At 36.0% G+C, this 23178-nt stretch overlaps 1 protein-coding gene across 20 annotated transcripts in view; it reads left to right on the top strand.

Moving 5' to 3' along the window:
* The window catches only part of ADGRL3 (adhesion G protein-coupled receptor L3), an 848379-nt gene that overhangs the window by 350824 nt on the left and 474377 nt on the right, over window positions 1-23178 (top strand). The gene's annotated exons all lie outside the window — the stretch shown is intronic.

Below are 23178 nucleotides of genomic sequence, written 5' to 3'. Positions count from 1 at the left end.
CTCCTGTGTCACAGTACAGGGAAAGATCAAGAAATAATTGTCTGATAGATACCTACCTACCATTTCTTGTTTCATTACATACTCACTTTTCTATTCCTATAATTTCTTATAACATAGAATTCAAGAATAGGGCTGGGTGGTGGCACACCTGGTGAGTGCACATGTTATAATGCATAAGGACCCAAGTTCAAGCCCCTGGTCCCCCACCTGTGGGGGGGAAAGCATTACAAGTAGTGAAACCCCCATAAGTCCTAACAAAATTTTGTTGCTCTGAAATTAAATCTTGGCTTTCTTTATAACTTTGGATTGCAAAAAGCAGTTCTTGAAAGGAGTTTTCTGGATTCATAGAAATTAAAATTTCATCATTGAGCAACAAAGTGAAAAGAATTGAAACAATATTCTCAGAAGGCATACTTATTTTTTTCAGAATGTTAAGGTAGAAAACAGTCTGAGCATTGACTGTTTAACAGTCAAGATGCTTTTGACTGGATAGCAAGACTTTTCTTTGAAGCAAAAGAAATCTTAATGTGTTTTTACCAGCATTTTCCTTCCTTTAATCATGGTTTTCATGCAGGCACATAATAAGTTCATTGAGATTATCTACAAATAACTCTCTTAGAAGCCACACATATAATATGCAGGGTTCATACAAGTGTTATCTTGGAATGTAGATAGTTTTTCAGTTATGTGGATTATATAGAAGTTCTAGCCTATGTTCAATTTAAAGCTTTTTTTAAATTCCAAAAATCTTTCACAAGTGGTTTGTTAGTTGTTACTTCTTTTGAATAATCATACAATGATCTAGCATATTTTTTTATTGTTCCTATTCATGAATTTTTACGTTTATGGATGGAAATGTTTTCATGATGACAATAATCAATGAACAAACTGAATTTATATTTTTAAATAATTTTTTTAAAGTCACCCTAGGACTTGGGAGACAGCATAATGGTTACGCAAAGAGATTTTCATGCTTGTGGCACTGAAGGTCACAGGTTCAACTCCCAGTAAGTTATAGCTGAGCAATGCTCTGGTAAATTTTTCAAAAAGAAAGAAAGAGAGGTAAGTTAAAAAGTCACACTTTAAAAGCAGTGTGGCTTGTACTACTAGAAAGCCCTTTCTCTACTCATCCTTGCACATTTTTTTTTCTTTTTTGTATCACTTATTTTTAGCAACAACACTGAATGGGTGCTGGATAATGTTCTGGCAGAAAGATAAAGATAGTGCACCCACTGATCTCTGGGTAAATCTATTGTGTATTTAAGAGAATGGCAGATATTTACTGTAGAATACCACTCCCTTGAGCCTGAACAGTCCAGTGTTTTAACAATACATCATTCGAAGGACTTTTGAAGACTGAGCAAGGAATATCAATAAATAATACCAGGAGATTGTTTTCTTTCCCTGTGAGTGTAGTTCTTTGGTTCTTCTCTGTTTTTCCATCAGCCTTCTATGCTAATTAAGATTGTTAAATGACTGTGAGCTCAAATTGCATGTTCTTCCTTTCAACTACAACTACACTTACCAGCTGGCATTTGTCTTCTTGTCTTTTAGTTCAATTTTCCAATAAAATGAATTCAAGTTCTATTGAGTTAGGTCAGTATCTCTAATCTAATTATTTTTATCCCTGCAATTGGGTAGCAAAAGGGCAAAACTAGGGAGATTCCTGATAATTTCCATTATCCCTAATGGCTGAGTAGATGGAGTCACTCCTTAAGATCAAGTATCATCTAAGATCTGATCAAGAAGTAGTAGTAAAGGAGGGGGGGGAGAGATGGAGAAAACAATAATAATAATGGTGAGAAGAAGAAGAAGGAGAAAAAGAAGAGGAGATGGGAGGGAGAGGAGAAGGAGGAATGAAAGACGTTTATGGGCTGGAGGTATGGATTGACCTGTCAAAATCCATGCCCAGCAGAAAAGCAAGAACTTCTACTTTCTGTACCCCACAAAGAATTTTGGTCCATACTCTCAGAGGGGGAGAAACATTATGGAAAGATGTCCAGAGGATTCTTAACTGTAATTCCACTAGGGCCTGGATAGAGAAGAATAAAAAAGGTAGGTCATTCAAAAGTAGTAACAAGTATAGGAGTGACTTAGAAAGTAAGAAGGCAGGACCATAGAAAAAAAAAAAAAAAGGGCAAATATACTTATAAATATACAGTTATAGAAATTGGGAGTCAGGCTGTAGCACAGCGGGTTAAGCACACATGGTGCAAAGAGCAAGGACCGGAGTAAGGATCCCGGTTCAAGCCCCCGGCTCCCCACCTGCAGGGGAGTCGCTTCACAGGTGGTGAAACAGGTCTGCTGGTGTCTGTCTTTCTCTCTCCCTCTCTGTCTTCCCCTCCTCTCTCCATTTCTTTCTGTCCTGTCCAACAACGACGACATCAATAATAACTACAACAATAAAGCAACAAAGACAACAAAAGGGAATAAATAAATAAATATTAAAAAATTAAAAAATTAAAAAAAATAAAAAATAAATAAATAAAAAGAAATAATAGTCAACCCATATCTGTGACCTTGGGAGAACTACTGCAATTTCAAGTGGAGGGACTAAGGACACAACTCTGGTGGTGGGAAAGGTGTGTTACCATAATTTTGTAAATCAATATTAAATCACTAATAAAAACATTTGAAAAGACTAGTATGGAGGGAAGAAAACATTAGTACATAGACTAGTTCTATAGAGTTACAACATAAAAGTGCAATGGATGACTTCTAGGCATCAGCTTAGAAATGATCTGGAGAAAGATTTGGTGAGGGAATCTTATGATAGCATGTGTACCATTTTGAGGAGTTTGAAATACTTTCCTGATGGCAGTGAGAAAACTATTAATCTTGTAAGACTTATTAGAGAATTGCCTGATGCTGTATTTGAAGAATGAGCGAAATCCATCATGACTGAGACAGAGAAGATTTTATATTGCTTGAGATAATGATGGCAGTGACCTTGATTTAGGGAGTGGGTGACTTGAGAGATGATGAAGAACAATTGACATAACAGAGAGGATCATTGGATATATGATTGCGGTAGAAGAAAACACACTGGAGACAACTAAGGCTTGAGGGTATAGTGAATGATTTAATTTATGAGTATATACTTACTCAGATATGAAAGACAAGAGTAACAAGAGGATGTTGGTAAGTATTGATAGTGTGGCCTGGGGATAGTGCAGAGACTAGAATGCAGAGCCCTCAACCATGAGGTCTTGAGTTCATTCTCTAGCAAAATGTGTGCCAGAATGATGCTCTTTCCTTCTCTGTCTCACTAATAAATGAATAAATCTTAAGACAAAAAAAAAAAAACCATGGTCTGGAAGATAGTATAAAATGCAAAAGACTTTACTGCTTGAGTGAAGTCCCTGTTCAGTCCCTAGCAACACCATAAGCCAGAGATGAGCAGTGCTCTGGTATCTCTGCATCTCTCACTCATTAAAAATGATGAATAAATAACTTTTTATTTTAAAAAATGTAATAGGAGTCGGCTGGTACCACAGCAGGTTAAGCACATGTGACACAAAGTGCAAGGACTAGCATAAGGATCCCGGTTCGAGCCCCCGGCTCCCCACCTGCAGGGGAGTCACTTCACAGGCAGTGAAGCAGGTCTGCAGGTGTCTGTCTTTCTCTCCCCCTCTGTCTTCCCCTCCTCTCTCCATTTCTCTCTGTCCTATCTGAAAATGACGACATCAATAACAACAATAATAACTACAACAACAAGAAAAACAACAAGGGCAACAAAAAGGAAATAAATAAATATCTAAAAAATGTAAGGAGTGGTGGTGTTGTTATTCACACATTTGCTTTTTTTTTTTTTTTTTTGCCACCATAGTTATTGCTGGGGCTTGGGGCTGGCACTATAAAGCCAATGCTCCCATTGGCCTTCCCCCCCCCCCCCGCTTTTTGTCTTTTGCCCTTGATTTTTTTTTTGATAGAATAGAGAAATGGAGAAAGGAGGATAAGATAGGGAGAGGGAAGAGTGACACCTGTAGACCTGCTTCACTGCTCCTGAAGTGTCCTCCCTGCCTGTGGGAACTGACATTTTGATTTGTTCTCATATGTTTACTCCACCTCTTACTTTTAAAGTTGTTCAAAAACTAATTCCAATTTTGCTATTACATAACTTTCTGAAGTGTGTAGGTGAAGTCTAGGAATTCATGGGGAGGGAGGGAGATGAAGAACTTGTAATAGAAGAACAGAGATTAATGTTGCTACAGCAACGGGAAACCTTCTGTTTTACAAGCTCAGCCTTTTGAAAGTAAGTGGTACTGAAAAAGAACAATATAACATGGCCTTCAAAGTGCTGTGTTAGCTCCCTATCTTGTATGACAGTATAATATTATTTCAGATTTCACATTTATTGGTATCTTCCAGTAAGGTTCTCTTACTAACTGATGTGAAAAATACACCTTCTGCATGGCACCATTTAGAATTCACATGAATATCTAACTAAAGTCATATTTTATTTTACTTGAGAATAAAACTAATAAGCAAATAGGCAAGATATTGCAGTTAAGGATAAAAAAAAATCTTTGGGGCCCTAGACATGATTTCAAAACATTTTTAAAATTTTTATTATTTTTTTCAAATGGTATAAATGTCAGAATAATACATCCAATTGAAAATAAATGAGTGGAGTCAGGCGGTAGTGCAGCGGCTTAAGCGTAGGTGGCGCAAACACAAGGACCAGCTTAAATCCCACTTCGAGCCCCCGGCTCCCCACCTGCAGGGGAGTCACTTCACAAGTGGTGAAGCAGGTCTGCAGGTGGCTATCTTTCTCTCGCCCTCTCTGTCTTCCCCTCCTCTCTCCATTTCTCTCTGTCCTATCCCAACAACAAGGACAGCAATGATAACTACAACAATAAAACAACATGGGCAACAAAAGGGAATAAATAAATAAATATATATTTTTAAAATCTTAAAAAAAGAAAATAAATGTGTTAGTGAGTTTCAAAAATTTCTAGGATAGTGCGACATATCTTGTCTTTGTTTCTGCTGGTATAAATTATCATCTGTTTTTCTTTTTTTTTTAAAGGTTGATGGTGAACATTTTTTTTAACACATTTATCTATTTACTATTGGATAAAGACAGAGAGAAATTGAGAAGGGAGAGAGGGGTAGAAAGGGAAAGAGACAAAGAGATGCCTGGGTCTTTGCACACTGTAACCTGTGTGTTCAGCCTGGTACGTCACTGCCTAGCCCCTTGTTTTTGCTTTCTATTTGAGAGGCAAGCAAGTAACTTTTCAAAATACTTATGAAATTATATTTTCACCATTAACTTTTATTTTGAAAAGAGTATTAATAATGATACAGAGATGCTGAACTTTGACATTTGTCTAAAATGTGTGTTTTTCTAATTAACAATACATTGTAAGTTGTTTGATTAATTGACTGATTAATTGGGTATCTGCCATGTGCTGATAATTGCCGGTTATGTTCCAGGGGAGCAGATTTCCCACTACCAGTGTCATATTTCTCAAAATATATTACTAAGTACTAGGAAATTCTTCTCTTTTTTTTCTAGTTTTCTTTAATTCAAACAATGTGTGGTGGCAAAGGAAATCTGCAGTATATCCCTAATGCATAGATGAAACTCCTATCCCTAATCCATAGATGAAACTCCTGTTATATTTTTGAAGTCTTTACTCCAAATTGAGATAAAATGGAAAGGTGCATTGAGTATTATTGTACATAGTAGGCCATACGTATTTCTCTTTTGCACATTAGGGTTATCACTGGGGACCAGTGCCTCTACAACTCTACTGCTTCTCCTTGTAGTCATTTCTTTCCTTTTTCTTTCTGTTTTTATAAAAGATAGGGGCTAGGGAGTAGATAGAGAGAAAGAGGAGGAGAGATACCTGTAGTACTGCTCCATATTTGTGAACCTTCCCCCTGTAGGTTGGGACCTGGTTGATCTCAGGTCATCGTACATGTGTACTCTAATACTAATGTGTACTCTGCTGAATGTGCCACCCCTGGGCCACAGAGCGTCATACTTTAACTGATTGATTTATGTCTCTGTTTTTAGATTCTGTATTGTTCATTTTAGGTGTTCAGTACAGAAACACAAAAATTTGGCCTAAAAACCTAATGTGTTTTTCTTTCATATGCATACTTAAGGAGATTGATTATTCCACCCAAACTATTACTTCTTTTAAAATAAAATTAATGTTTATTTCTTTTCCCTTGTTGTTTTTCATTGTTGTAGTTATTAATGTCATTGTTGGATAGGACAGAGAGAAATGGAGAGAGGAGGGGAAGACAGAGAGGGGGAGAGAAAGAGAAAGACAGACACCTGCAGATCTGCTTCACCGATTGTGAAGCAACTCCCCTGCAGGTGGGGAGCTGCTTGACCCAGGATCCTTATGCAGGTCCTTGTGCTTTGCGCCATGTGTGCTTAACCCACGGCGCTACCGCCCAACTCCCAAACTATTACTTCTTAATAATATGCAGCTATTCTTATAACATGAGTTTGGGATCAGAGAAAAGTAGGTTTTATCTCAGCTTTACTGTTTGTACACTATCTCAACTAATCTAATGAATAAAAAATATATATGAAAAAAATTCAGCGGAAACAGGAAAATAGGAGGAGAGAAAGAGAGACACCTGCAGCATTGCTTTCCCCTCATTAAGCTTTCTCTCCCACAGGTGGCAATGGGGATTTGAATGAAAGTCCTTGCTTACTGTAATATGTGTGCTCTGCCAGATGCACCACCACCAGGCTCCCAGGACTTACATTTTAGACTTATTCATGTCCTCATTTCTATAGTATCACGGTAAAAGGACATATATTGTTGTAATGACTAAGCTCCATGTACAAATATATTAAATATAATTAACCATATATTAAGACATAGTGCTAACTCCTAGTGATTATTCTTTTTTGGGTCCTGCTTTGTAATAATTGTGCCAGAGATATATGTTGGAACATCTAAGAAGAATTTTCATAGATTTATTTAGTTATTTGTTAGTATATTTATGCTTCGATTGAGAAAGAGATGAGGGTTTCTTTTAAGTACTGGCTTTAAGGTAAGTTTTATTGAGGTCTAACTGTTGTATTACTAAATTCAGGTCCTTAACATGATGACATTCATGCGTATTATAAAGTGGCTGACAGAATACATCTTGGGGCCAGGTGGTGGCACACCTGGTTGAGGGTACACATTGCAGTGCTCAAGGATCCAGAGGGAAAGCTTCATGAGTGGTGAAGCAGAGCTGCAGATGCCTCTCTGTCTCTCTCTCCCCTCTCTACCTCTACCCTTCCCTCTTGATTTCTCTGTTTTTATCCAATAAATAAAGATAATAAAAATTAGAAAAATAATATATCTGGTTAACATTCATGGTCATAATTATGTTTTTTACCTCTGATGAGGAGTTAAAAATGTAATTTCTTAAGAACTTTCTAATATACAGTCCAGTATTACTAACTTTAATTGCTGTTCTAAAATATTATTTTGTATTGTATTTCAGAGAATTTTCACATGGAATTTGTATTTTTCTTTCTTTATTGGGGGTGCATGTTAAAAGATGGGTCCTGGAGCCTCACCTCTCCAGAACCCTACTCCACTAGAGAAAGATAGAAAGCAGCTGGGGGTATGGATTGACCTGCCAATGTCTTATGTCCAGCAGAGAAGGAGTCACAGAAGCCATAACTTTCTCCTTCTGCACCCCAAAAAAAGAATTTTGGTCCATAACCCCTATGGGAGGAAAACATTAAAGAAAGATCACCAGAGGGCTCTGAACACCATCTTCATCAAGACCTGGAGAGAGAAGAGGAAAGAGGGAAAGACATTCAAAAGTAGCAAAAAGTATAGGTATGACTTAGAAATGAAGAGAAGAGGGAGTTGGGCTGTAGCGCAGCGGGTTAAGCGCAGGTGGCACAAAGCACAAGGACCGGCATAAGGATCCCGGTTTGAACCCTGGCTCCCCACCTGCAGGGGAGTCGCTTCACAGGCGGTGAAGCAGGTCTGCAGGTGTCTATCTTTCTCTCCTCCTCTCTGTCTTCCCCTCCTCTCTCCATTTCTCTCTGTCCTATCCAACAACAACAACAATAAAACAACAAGGGCAACAAAAGGGAATAAATTAAATAAATATTTTAAAAAAAAAGAAATGAAGAGAAGGAAAGATCATAGAGAAAAAGGGCAAATAAATATAAATATAGATAGTTATAGTAATAACTTTCATTCAATAGTTTATCTGTAACCTTGAGAGAGCTACTGTAGTTTCGAGTGGAGGGACAGGGACACAGAACTCTGGTGGTGGGAGTGGTAGAATTATACCTCTGTTGTCTCATAATTTTATAAATCAATATTAAATCATTAATTTAAAAAAGACTAAAATAATAAATAAGGTGGATAGACCAAATTGAAATACAGGGCAAATGTATTCATTGGGCTCTGAAGACTAGGCACAAAATAATTTAAATTATCTAATTGCTTATAAACACTGATTACTTAAATGATGTTTATTTGGTTTTATTCAGTCTGTTTTTTTTTAATCCCTAAGTAATAAACAAGCTAAAACAAAATATTTGGCATTGCTACTAATCTCTTCCCTTAGGAGAGATCTTGTATTTAGAAAGCATACCTCAATTTATATGAAGGTCACTAGTTTATTCTATGTGTGCAAGGAAGGGAGGCAGTCGGATATGCTTGGCTACATCCAGACAGGAAAAGCCTTGCATTTATAGCCACAGCAGCTCTTTGCTTTATCTTCAAAGTTAGAATAAAAACCTTGTATAACTTGCAGTGGGGAAAAAAAAAGTTTATCAGCAAGATCATTAATAACTTGGGACTCAGCTTTTCAAGTCACAATTAGCTACTCAACAGCTGTGACCTTCAGGAACTACTCATTATTGTTGGTCTTGATTGTTCACTCCCACTCTAGGACTCTTTTCAGAAATAGTTTCTCTGACATCATTGACCCCAAAGGTCAGAATGAAAAATGAGTCTTCAAGCACTCATTTGTAAGTCTTGTTTCTGCAGGATGCTGGATGTGTGTGAATGTATGTGCACTTGTGGGTCTAAGGAATTTAGCTGATGGTTAATGCCTCATTGTAAATCCAGCTGTTTGGTCAGATCCCAATTAGGATGATGCCTGACTAATGTAGGGGCACTTCTGGGAGAGCCAGAAGATTTAGTGGTCTCGAAAACAGAATAAAAGTAATGGTAGCACACAGTTCATTTTATTTAGATGTTAAGAAAAAAAAAAAGACCTGCACATGCTTGCCAAACTGTCATGCACTGTATAGCATCTCAACGGATCAGCAGGGATTTTAAACATGCTGTGTGTTTGGCATACACTGTAGCCTAAAGAGAAAGTGGGGATTAGAGAAACTGTAGTGAAGTATGAAATGAAAGCTCAGCTGGAAAAGGAAGACTGGATTATGTCCTGCTTCTTTGCCTCAGTTCCTTTGGATATTAAGAACATAGGACTCTTAGGAAAAAGGGATTTGCTTTCTTAAGGTGTAGTGCATAATCTCTATATTCTGAAAGGAAACATGATTAGGGAAAAACTATCTGCCATAAAACAAAAAATAAGCAAATTAAGTGGGAGGTTGGTAGAATTTGTTATGTAGATTAGGATTTTTTTTTTCTCCTGGTCAGGTAAGACACAGACTTAAGCTTGTACTACATGAAAAATGTTGGTGGTAAAATGTATATTTAATAAAACTTTTGAGCATGAAGTCTTAGCTATTTCAACCTACAGCCTCAAATATGTGAAGTCATTTTGATGTGGGCAATGGAATCTCTGGGTAAGACAAGGAATATTGGCTTCTAAATGTAATGCATTTCTTTCCAAGCAAAGTGATGCAGGAGAGATTTTCTAGCTTGTGCACTTCTGAATTCTAGTATAAAAATGATGGTGTGGGTTTAGATTTGGCTGATTATAAATTTACTAGAAATTGCCACAGATTGTAATCTCTTTGAGAACACTTAGATTTGTTAACAGCCTTCATTTCCAATATCTATACTACTTGACCATTACTAGTCACAGTGACTAAAAGAACCATTAATGAACTTTAAATGAATCAGAGGTGTTTTACAATCTTTCTTTCTCTGTCACAATACTATTTTTCCCCCACATCTAGGGTCAAGCTTTCTCATTTTATATTCTTTGAAATGTGTTCTCTCCATTTTCTAATAACTTGATTTCAAAAATTTGCATTTAAATGTCTGAAAAGGTCCCCCTAAGAATAATTTATTAGTGAAAAAAATTGAAGCAGTTTTATGCTTTCAACAAAAATTTATAGTTAATAACAACAGTATAATACTTATTATTGTGTTATGTACCAAGTACTATTCTAAAATAATTTCACGTGCATTTACTTATCATAACAACCCTTTTATATAGGTACCCTGGTTATTCCTTCTTATAAATAGTGACACATACATTAATGGTTTATACAGTTACATATAGATATTAGATTGAGTTTTTTTTTAACCAGAGCACTATTCAGCTCTGGCTTATGGTGGTGCAGGGGATTGAACCTGGGACTTTAAACCCATGAGACTTTGGAATTATGAGAGTCTGTTTGCATAACCATTATGCTATCTACCCTCTGCCTGAGGTATTAGATTTTAAACCTGGGAAATCTGCAGAATTTAGTTTAAATAACTATATTATTCTTTAAAAAATAATAGTGAATAAAATGCAATGGGTTTTTTTAAGGGGTTTAAAATTCCAGTGTTGTTGTCCAGTGGAGAAGCAATTACAGAAGCTAGACCTTCCATCTTCTGGACCCTATAATGGTCCTTGGTCCATACTCCCAGAGGGATAAAGAATAGGAAAGCTTCCAAAGGAGGGGATGGGATGGAGAACTCTGGTGGTGGGAATTGTGTGGAATTGTACCCTTCTTATCCTATGGTCTTGTTGATCTTTATTAAGTAATTTTTTTTTCTGTGTTGTAGGCATTGGAACACATTCCTAAAGCTGGAGTTCTTCAGGGAGAGTTAAGAATATAGTACAGTTGTCAAGTTGAAGTCTTCATGTTTGAAAGTTAACCTTAATTTAATGCTCAGGTTGATATTTTGAAGGAATACTTTTACAAAGACTAAACATGTGCCAGTTGGAAGTCTTATCGCTGATTACCACAACCTAGTAACAGGCAGGAAAGGACATGCATCTATGAATGTATTTAAAAAGTCAAAATATACAGTAATATTCTCACTAGACTGTTATCAGAGGTTCAATTTGGGGTAGGAAATAATTCTTTAAAACAATGGTTAGGGAGCTGGGCAGTTGCACATCAGGTTGAGCACACATGTCATCATGCTCAAGGACCCTGGTTTAAGTTCCCTCTTTCCCACCTGCAGGGGGAAGCTTTATAAACGGTGAAACAGGGTCAGATATCTGTCTCTTTCTCTCTTCCTTTCTACCTCCCTCAGCATCTCAATTTATGTCCATCCTATTAAAGAAAATAGAATGAATAAGAGAAACCACCATGAGTTGCGGATTTGTAGTGCTGGGAAAGAAGGGACAGAGGGAGGGAAAGGGGAAGGAAGGAAGGAAAGGAAGGAAGGAAGGAAGGAAGGAAGGAAGGAAGGAAGGAAGGAAGGAAGGAAGGAAGGAAGGAAGGAAATTAGCTTCACACCATTTTTAAAACTTAATTAAGATAACTGGACTGAACCAGAAATTTGCTAAGCAGAAACCAAGAGGACATTGTTATCAAAGGCAGAGTGAGAGAGGTATTCCAAAGTTCACAGAAATTGCCAACAACCTGGAGAGTCATAGAAAATTAAGTCCAGTTCAAGATGGGTAGAAGGAGTTCATGGCCCTGGCAGGGGAAAAAAAAAAAAAAAAAAAAAAAAAAACCTAAAGCAGCTTGTTTGCTTACTCTAGACTGTTTATTTGTTTCACCCCAGAGTGAGAGTTCATCTTGAGAGAACCTGGCCAGCAGGTGAAAATAACTGAAAACAGCTGGCTGTTAGTGAGGGCAGGGTAGAACAGATGCTCTTTTCCAGAATTCTTCTTTTTCCCTTGACAGCTGGGCAAGTCATGCATAGTTTACTCAATTCACCAGATACGGCAATGGTCATTGCTGTAATCCCATGCCCATGTAATTGTCATTCCTATGTCCTTGAAGGTTGATGTGCTTAAGAATATATCCGCAGAGAGTCGGGCTGTAGCGCAGGGGGTTAGGCGCAGGTGGCGCAAAGCACAAGGACTGGCATAAGGATCCCGGTTCGAGCCCCCGTCTCCCCACCTGCAGGGGAGTCGTTTCACAGGCAGTGAAGCAGGTCTGCAGGTGTCTGTCTTTCTCTCCCCCTCTCTGTCTTCCCTTTCTCTCTCCATTTCTCTTTGTCCTATCCAACAACGACGACATCAACAACAATAATAACTATAACAATAAAACAACAAGGACAACAAAAGGGAATAAATAAATAGATATTTTTAAATAAAAGAATATATCCATAGACAAAGGATACGGAATGAACTATTGATATTTTTTAGTCTGGTTGACTGGCTTCCAGCTCATAACTAAACTCTGTAAATTTTCATGATAGGAAAGCTGTCATTGGAAAGAGGAAGAGTACCTCCAAGCATGTGAGCAGCAGTTCCATTGTACATTTCCAGAGGGAGCTAGCTCTCTACTAAAAGAGCTAAATGATCAAAATTCTTTTCAGTTAAGAGTAAGACCTTCTTTTTCTCCCTTATCAAAGCAAACATTCTGTAAAGAAAGGTAGTCAACCAAGCAGACACTTACACGAAATTTTAAATATGTCCATATCATATATATATATATATATATATAGATACACACTACTATTGTAAGAGCAGAAATGAGTTATTTGAAACAATTTTAGTTAGCTTCAGTGTATCTGAGCCTGCCTCCCCACAGGGGGAGAGGGGTCTCTTACTATATTTGGTGATATCATGGTGTGGGAATTTGGGAAATTAAGCCGAATTAATAATTTCTGAGCTGAGGAAATTATATAGATTTTTATATAAGTAAGAATGACTACATGAAAGTAGAATGAAATTTAAATCTGGATATGTTTATAAAATGCTTAACCTAGAAAAAAAATTTAAGATCATCTTTATCATTCACAAGTTTGTATACATGAAGAAATTGTGGCTCTGGCAATTTTAATTAATTTTTCCATAGTTAATGATCTGGCCCCAGTAATGAATACCAGTTCCATTTCTAATTTCATTTTACACTTTATTTCTTGTGGACGAAAATACACATTCAAAGTGAAATATTTACATTCTGGTTTCAGATGTTTAACCAGATCAGTATTGAAGATTCCTATAATATCTGCACTTTTACATTATTTCTGTAATTAAAAAGTAATATGTGTAATGAATGTTGTAAAAAAAAAAACTAAACTAAACTAAAAGAAACCCTATCTGAAAACTGATAAAGATAAATACTATGAAGAGTTCCATGTATTTTCTTTATTTTACATATTTATCTTAACAGGTACAGTTTTTATCATTTTATGTTTATTGGGGAAATATTTTACAAGACATTGTAAGGATACAGTTTCACCATTACCCACTGCAGAACCCAGTACTTCCAGGCCCAGTCCCATCCTTCCTCATTAGAGTCTTCAAATATGCTAGATATATTAATTTATATATTTAGCTAAGATTTTCTAAGTTTTCAGATTCTGAGGGTTTTTGTAGCAATCACATTTGCTTAATATTCCATTAAATAATTGAATAAGGTTTGTTATTGTTGTTTGGCTGTTGCCAGGGTTTGGTCATTCTGAACAGACTCTTTCCATATTAATAAGAGACAGAAAGACAAAGGGATAGAGGAAAAGAAATCATAGCATTGAAGTTTCTTCCACTGAGGTGGAGGTTACACTGACACCTAGATCACAGGCCTGGCAAAGCAGGCACACTGTCCAAGTGAGCAATCTTGCTGACCCTGATTATTTTAATTTTCTGTGTACTGTATCTTGTGGCATCTTATTTTTACTAGAAGGAGATTTTTGTAAAATAGCAAGTATAATTTATAAGTGTCATTGTGCTTTCTCACCGTTTCCTCATTATATCATTTCTTGGTCCACTTTAATTCTACATTTTTTACTACCACTGCACTTAAACTATTATAACTCACCACATATTTACATTTTGTCCAATATAGCATTTATTCTTAATTGACTTATCCACATGTTTACATATTTTGACATTGCTGACAACTCCTATCCTTTGAACACGGAAAAGAGAGGAGGAGGGAAAGAGAGAGAAAGGAGAGGAGGAGGAGGAGGAGGAGGAGGGAGGGAGGAAGGGAGAAGGGAGAGAGAGAAGAAGGGAGAGAGAGAGAGAGAGAGAGAGAAAGGGAAAGAGAGAGAGAGAGAGAGAGAGAAGCACCAGAAGAATAAACACTTGGGATGCCAGAGAATTAATTTTGGATCTCATGCTTCCAAATTCAGCACCCTACTACTCACTGTACTACCTCCCAGTCCCTATTTTTATTTTTTATTATGTTAGATAGACCCACATATTGTAATCCTTAGAGCCCATGAGTATATTTCCTTTAGTAGCAAAACTGACTTTATAGGTCTGACTATGGTAGAAAGATTATCCTATGAAACTGTGAAATTATAATGCTTGTGTATTGTAACCCACATAGTTTTTTGTTTCTGCAACAATAGAAAAATGAATATATATACTCTTCATCCTCTTTTCTCAAGCTCATTATCTCTCTGCATTGTAGTATGGTCAATGTAGTTTCTTGTAGCCTTAAAAAACTACAAAATACTTTGGATATTTAATATGCATACATACATAATGACACCGTGCAGCTCATCTTATATATTATACTTCTTACTTAACGATCTTACTGAACTCTATCCGCATTACTATAATGTTTATCTATTAATTAATGTGTTTAATTTTTATCAGAACACTGCTCAGTTCTGACTTAAGGTGGTGTGAGGAGTTGAACCTGGGACATTGGGGCCTTAGGCATAGAAATATTTTTGCATAACCATTATGCTATTTCCTCTTCGTGTTGTCTAATAACTCCAACTGTATTCTATCTCACTACTTGAGTATTCCACTGTGGCATTGTGTTTAATCAAATGCATATACTGCATTATTTTTATCTTCTTGTAGTTCTCTTTTCTTCTTAGTTCATCATATGTATAGTTTACATTTTACTTATTCAATGATGAATGATTGGAGATGCTTCTATGACTGAAAATAATATGCAAAATATTGTCCTTAATTTCTCTTCTTAGGTTAGTATTAGAATTTCTTAAGAAAAGAAATATATATATATATATATATATATATATATATATATATATATATATATTTGGAATAGATGACATGTAAAAGTGACTTTGCCAAGCACTGTTACTTAGGAGAGTTACTATAACAGTTTTCACCTGAACAAACAAGCCAGGGGAATTTCCTTTCCTTCTTTGCTTTCTCAAAGCTTGATGGTAGAAGGCAGTTTTCTTATTTTTGTCTACGTGATAGATATTTAGTGCTATCTTATTGTTTTTCTTTGTATTTCTCTGATTACTCCTGAGACTGAAAATCCTTTAGTACTAATTATTCATTTGGATAGTTCCTTCTCTAAAGTCATTTTTCTTAGTTACTACTTTTTTTCTTTCAATATGTTTTTCTTTTATTCCTAAGAGAAAAAAAGGAAAGAGTAAGCACTCTTGATACTACTGCTTCAATGTTGTAAATATATATTTTTCCTCCTTACCACTCTTGAGTTACGTTTAAAGAGAAATTTGTCACTGAGATAAAGTGAAATCACGTATCTCTTCTGGCTTGCCATTTGCAGTTGTGCTAAGAATCATTCCTTATTTAATAGCATAAATATTTTACTTTCAGGGCCGGGTGGTGGCGCACCTGGTTGAGCGCATGTATTACAATGCGCAAGGACCCGGGTTCGAGCCCCCAGTCCCCACCTGCAGAGGGAAAGCTTCATGAGGGGTGAAGCAGGGCTGCAGGTGTCTCTCTGTCTCTCTCCCTCTCAATCAACCCCTTTCCTCTTGATTTCTGGCTGTCTCTATCCAATAAATAAAGATAATAAAAAAAAATTTTACTTTCATATGTAGAAATTCAAGTAGATTAAGTTGAACATTTTACATATTGTGAGAAACAGTACACTTTTAGGTTTAATGTGTCTCCTTCCTGTCTTTCTTTCTACCTTTTTTTCTTTCCTTTATCTGTCTTTTAATGCCCAGACTTTTCTGGGACTCCCCAGATAAAAGGTGAGAGACAGAGAAATAAGAAAAGACACACTGCATCCCATTGTGACCCTGGGTCCATACTCCCGAGGGGTTAAAGACTAGGAAAGCTATCGGGAGGGGATGGGATACAGAGCTCTGGTGGTGGGAATTGTACCCCTTTTATCCTATAGTCTTGTTAGTGTTTCCATTTTATAAATAAATAACTTTTTTAAAAAAGAAAAGACATAACAACACTCTTTCTGTCCACTGCCACATACATATATACCACCAATGAATCTTCCTGTTTGTATAGTGCCAGGGACCAGGGTCACTCTACTTGGTAGGGCTGTCTCATTGTTCCCTCATTTGTTTTCAGTACATATTAACAATCTAGCTCTTCCCAGTGGTATGTGATGTTATTTCTGTCTGATACATTCTCATATGCTCATACCTCTTATTTTCTCTTTCACAGACTACTTCAGTAACCCATATTTAATTCAAAGTGCCAATCACCAAAGATTTGCAATATCACTTGATACCTATAAAATGAAATTTCTTTTTTAAAACTCCTCTTCCAAAATTGACAAAATAAATAAATAAATAAATAAACCAAAATGTCATCCTCCTAAAATTTTATTGGATTTCGACTGGGAATATATTAACTTCAGATTTTTAGCATCTGGAGATCATTTCAGATTTTCCTTTTTCTTTGTTTCCCCCTCTCATTGTCTTTAATATTTGCAGCTTAAATGGAAGCTGGATATCATTTATCATAGCTAAGAGTTACAAATCAGGTTCCTTCTGTCATCATTCTGAAATCTGGAGGCTAAAGGAGTTCCCCTCCTGATGACTTTCTCACTCTGGGAAACCTGACTTTATTTCTATCCTGCTTGCAAAAGGAGATTGTCATGGTACATGATCCACCCAGTCACAAGACTTGGTGGACAGTGTTGTTCTACATCTCACTTTTCCACTTTTCCAATCAGTATTTCTAGGCTCACTGGGCAAGGAGTGGGTGAATGGACCACTCTCTCTTAATTTCAACTCCAGGTGATTTGAAAGAGAGACCTTAAAACAAAAGCAATCCACAACTTCTTTTTTCTAATTTCCCTGCTGCTTAATCTATGAATGTGTCTTCCCCACCCTTAAGAACCGCTCCGCTAGCTAATTCTGACTTGCTCTCTCTGCTCAGTGAGTCTGTCTAGCGCCTCTCTCTCTTACTAATTATGCTTGAGTATTGAAGTTTCAAACACTTTTCTTCTGACCTAAAAAAGAATATGAGATGCTCCATGAATGTGATGTGAGGGTCTGCTTTGTCAGATTTAAGGGTTTTGCTGTTTCTGCTTCAATACATCAATAAGTCTTTTCGGGCCACCTCGAAACTTCACTGTGATAAGTACATTCCTTTCTAAACCCTCATTATCTCATTTAGGCTTTTACAGTAGCTTCTAGTTGTTTTTATCTTTTTAAAATCAAAATTTTAAAGCAATGAGAAGGAACATTTGAAACCACAAACTGAATCATATTTCTCATCTGATTTCAACTCTCCAGTTTTTTGGTCCCCCCCCCCCCGCCTTTATTCCGCCAATGGAATAGAAACTCTCTTCAGTGGTTTATAAGTCCTTACCAACTATGTCTCTGTTGACAATTGAAGCCTCATTTATATCATTACATATATTGAACTGTTTGCTGGAGATAGCATGTGTTGACCTATGAAAACCAATTACTGAATTCCCGGGAGTTTTGAAAGTCAGTTGTTAAAGTTAATGATTAAAATACTGTGTAATCACAGCAAGTTAAGTGCACATGGCACAAAGCGCAAGGACCTGCATAAGGACCCCGGTTTGAGCCCCGGCTTCCCACCTGGAAGGGAGTCACTTCACAAGTGGTGAAGCAGGTCTGCAGGTGTCTGTCTGTCTCTCCCCCTCTCTGTCTTCCCCTCTTCTCTCTACTTCCTCTCTGCCCTATCCAACAACGATGACAACAATTAAAAAAAAAAGTACTGTATGATAGTATAGATAATTTACTTTAAAATGAAATGCAATAAGTGCTCACAATCCACTGCTTTTTAATAATTTTATTATTATCTACTATGTTGGGACTTTTAAATATGTATATTGCTTGATATCGTGGACTTAGTATATAGTGGATTGCTTTTGCACATTTTCTTAAAACTTTACCCACAGGGATGTCATGCTGATAGTTTTAAATAATCATTGCCATTGGAAATTGGCAAATGTAGTTCATAATTTGCTTAGCATTTTTATTATCCAGATATAAGATAATGTACAAATATTGATGTAAGGTAAATCAAACTATATTCTGCCTCCTTTCATATTTGTAAAGGATATTATACATTTAGAATGTTTCTAGATGCATGCATGTGTTGTCCCAGATAGTCATTTAAGCATTTACCAGGACACTAATACTCTGTCCTTTATCCATAGTTCCAATAACACTGATTTTGTGTATTCAGCAACTTTATTCTCACTTTCAAAATTTTGCACGAATTATGTCTTCTGCATAGATTGTTCCTTGTTATTCCATGGGACATTTGCTTCTCTCTGATTTTCAGCTTATTCAACTCACTTGTAGAGAACTACTCTGACCAAAAAAAAAAAAAATCACCTTTTTTTCTTTCACACTTTTATTTTGTAACATCATCATATTTTACTTATCTATACAAGTATATATACTATTTTATGGAACAACTTGTAATTTATTGACTTACCAAGTTCTAACACTATCCTTTTAAAAATGTTATCAAGAAATTTGAAACTCTGAGTTATCTCACTAGTGTATTCAAAGGGCATTGAACAATGTCCAGAAATTATAAAGCATTAGTGATGATGATTATTGTTATTATCATTATATTGTTGTTGTTGTTGTTGTTGTTATTGTAATCAGTGGGACTTAATGGTCTGTACTGATTTTTCCAGTAAGGGAAGAATAAAAAACACTAACTACCAAAGTTTCTTTTTTTCTTTATTTCTTTTTCTTTTTCTTTTTTTTTTCTAATAGAAGGATGATAACATTTATTGTGAACCTGCTATGTTTGAGGGTTTTTTTTTAATTTCTTTATTGGGGAAATAATGCTTTACATTAGAAAGTAAATACAATAGTTTGTACATGCATGACATTTCCCAGTTTTCCATATAACAATACAACCTCCACTGGTCCTCTGTCATCCTTCTTGGATCTGTATTCTCTCCATCCACCCACACGAGTCTTTTACTTTGGTGCAATACACCAGTTCCAATTCATAATCTACTTGTGTTTTCTTTTCTGATCTTATTTTTCAACTTCTGCCTCAGAGTGAGGTCATCCCATATTCATCCTTCTGTTCCTGACTTATTTCACTTAACATGAATTTTTCAAGGTCCATCCAAGATCAGCTGAAAACAGTGAAGTCACCATTTTTTATAGCTGAGTAGTATTCATATATATATGTATATATATCACAACTTGCTCAGCTTGTATTCATCTGTTGTTGGACACCTGGGTTGCTTCCAGGTTTTGGCCATTACAAATTGTGCTGACAAGAACATATGTGTACACAGATCGTTCTGGATGGGTGTGTTGGGTTCCTTAGGATATATCCCCAGAAGAGGAATTGCAGGATCATAGGGTAGGTCAATTTCTAGCCTCTGACAGTTCTCCAGACTGTTCTCCACAGAGGTTGGACCATTTAAATTCCCACCAGCAGTGTAGGAGGGTTCCTTTGGCCCCACAACCTCTCCAGAATTTGCTGCTGTTACTTTTTCTGATGTATGACATTCTCACAGGAGTGAAGTGGTATCTCATTGTTGTCTTTATTTACATTTATCTGACAATCAAAGACTTGGAGCATTTTTTCATGTGTTTCTTGGCCTTTTGGATCTCTTCTGTGGTGAATATTCTGTCCATGTCCTCTCCCCATTTTTGGATTGGGTTATTGGTTTTCTTGTTGTTGAGAATGCAAGTTCTTTATATATTCTGTTTATTGGTCGCTTGTCTGATATATGGCATTTAAAGATCTTCTCCCATTCTGTGAGGGGTCAAAGTTTCTTTAAATGCAGTGGAGGCCAGACTTGAACCTGGGTTTCACAGATGATAAGTTAGGCATACTGTCTAAGTGAATTAGTTTGTCAGGCCACTAGGAAATATTTTAAACTAAGTTAATAAAAGTCAAACTAGTGATATCCTAGATCTAAATATTAATAATGTGATTATTGAAAGTATTAAAAAAATAGTTTCTTCCAGAATATATTAATAATATCTTAAAAGTTTCCTTAAATACTAATATCAAGTGAAATTATCTTTGGTTTTCTTATTTTTTTTATTTTAGAGACTGTATAGATTTTTAATTGCACCATGATGTTCTTTAAACCATTCATTTAAAATATAAATACACCAAATATCAAAATGCTAATTTTTCCTCTTATAGGTAATTTCAGAATAAAATTTTACTGTGTCACAAGAGCGTGAGAAGAAATATTTTTTCCTTTCTGGAAAAATTCAGTAATGCCATGATATATGAAAAAAATATTTTTTTTTCTGTTCTGAAGTTTATTTAGTATATTGGTTATGCAGGAAATCCACTGCGTTGAGATTACTTCTGGGTTTTAAATACATTAAAATAATTTTCTTTTTTTAATTCATGTAGCATCTTCATCTTCACACACACATTTTTTTATTAGAATAATTTTACATTTGGATTCAACTCCAAAAAGTAAATAGATTCATGGATATAGATGCTTTTGTATTTTTTCATAGGGTGAGAAGTGTAACCTGAGGGTGCTTAAAGGACTTTAAGATTAATTAAATATAGTCAACATGAAAAATAGAACTGATTTAATTTTTATTAGGGAGAGGAATTTTGAATTGGTATACTTTCTCAGGGAGAGGCATACCTTACTTGAATAGCAATTCAGATATGCATTCATGCAAATTTTTTAATTTGATATGATAATGAAATATTACTTCATTGCTCTATAATATTTACTGATTGAATTTTAGTAATAAACTTTTTTTCCTGTGCTTTGCTATGCTAAGTATTAAATTAGTGATAGTGGCAGTAGTCAACAAATAACAAAGGAAGGCATGAATGTCATTCCAGAAGTGTTGTTTCTTGTGAAGAATATTGATTTTGAGGGGTTGGCTAATGCTTAGTTTTAGAGCCATGGTATATTTATTAATTTATGGGTCATTAATCTAGGGAGCTGACCAACTAAGTAGTTACCCTGTTAAATAATGGCACTATAAATCTAGGTAATTCTTAAGTATTTCACTATGTACAATTAATTGGAGCTAGAGCCACAGAACCCTTTCGTTCTCTGCTGCCAACTTGTGTGACAGAGTATGTGGGAGTTGAGTCTGTTATCAGACACTTGTACATTTTTACAGTGATGCTACTTAACATTGAAGCTAAACTGCTCATTTTCATATAAGAACTACTGTTAGTAGGCTATAGCCAAACATTTAACCTTATTTAAGCTTATTTACTTATTTCTTTCTTCCATTAGACTTAAGTTTTCTGAGATACATCTTTAGCAACTGGTCTTGAGACAAGTGCAGTAGCTTGTACTGATATAGTATTATCTCAAATTTCTAAACTCACTCAGAAATTATTTTGAAACTTACCTATCAACTATTAGCAAGTACTCTGACTTTTAACAATAAGATCAGTTGTGTACTCAATGAAAAACACCCTTCCCAAAGAAAAAAGCTATGTATCACAGATCAGAATCTTTATTTTAGTTAGAGGAAAAATATGAACTTAAAAAAAAACATGACACTGAATATCTTAATCATCATTTTAATTTTAAAGTGCAAAATAAATCATTGTGTACCTTTCAGAAATTTTCAGGTTACTCAAATAAATACATATCAGACAGATAAGAGAAAAGTAAAGAGAAATTTATTAGTAACATATGTACCTTCTATATACATAAGGGGAACCCAGAAAAACAAAAAGACCAATTCTACTACAGGTTTTCAGACATACCTTAATTCTTATCTAATAAAAAAACTGCTGAGAGTGGAGGAAAGTTGACTTTAAATTCTCAAACATGAGGTTCCAAGTTCTGTCCCTGGTATTGCATATGCCAGTTCTCTCTACCTCTCCCTCAGATAAATACATAAGTGAATAAATAAATAAATCTTTAAAAAATTATAAACTCAGAAATTGAGATGGGAGGAAGAGGGAAGGCCAGTTAGGAATGTTCCCAAAGAAAATAGGTTAAACAGTTGTGCATGGATTTAAGTTCTACCTTCTCTATGGAAAACAGATAAGTGAGTTAGATTTTCTCCAGTTCAGTGGAGAGACCCCATTAGAGAGCTTTTCCTTTATATATGTGAATGACTTTTTCAAAGGCAATGTCTGCCCTGCTCTCTTTGGTAACCATTATATCTTTCCAGAATCTGAGGATTATTCCTTGTGATTTTGTTGACTTAGTAATAACTTGTTGCCAAACCAACAAAATAGTTCATGTACTTGCTTTGCCTAGGCCTCACATCATCAAAGTAAGCTTTGAAAAAAAGAGCATAATGTGGTCAGGGAGGTGGCTCAGTGGCTGAGGCACTGGACTCTCAAGCATGAGGTCCTGAGTTCAGTCCCCGGCATCACATGTACCAGAGTGATGTTTGGTTCTTTCTCTCCTCCTATCTTCCTCATTAATAAATAAATAAAACCTTTGAAAAAAAAAGAAAAAAGAAAATATAGCATAAAAGGTATAACCCTACATAGCACTTTCAAATCAATGTCACATACTACTTGTAAGGGAAACAAAGATGATAAACTTTAAAAAAAAAAATCCATTGGCCAGGGGTTGGGCACTAGTGCAGCATGTTAAGCGCACATGGCTCAAAGCACAAGGATCCTGGTTCCCGGTTCCTGGTTCAAGCCCCCGGCTGGCTCCCCACCTGCAGGGGAGTCGCTTCACAGGTGGTGAGGCAGGTATACAGGTGTCTATCTTTCTCTCCCCCTTTCTGTCTTCCTCTCCTCTCTCTGTTTCTTTCTGTCCTATCCAACAACAGTGACATCAGTGGCAAC

The sequence above is a fragment of the Erinaceus europaeus genome, chromosome 3, assembly GCF_950295315.1.
Source record: "Erinaceus europaeus chromosome 3, mEriEur2.1, whole genome shotgun sequence".
Lineage (NCBI taxonomy): Eukaryota > Metazoa > Chordata > Mammalia > Eulipotyphla > Erinaceidae > Erinaceus > Erinaceus europaeus.
This window is presented reverse-complemented; position numbering and strand designations above follow the sequence as displayed.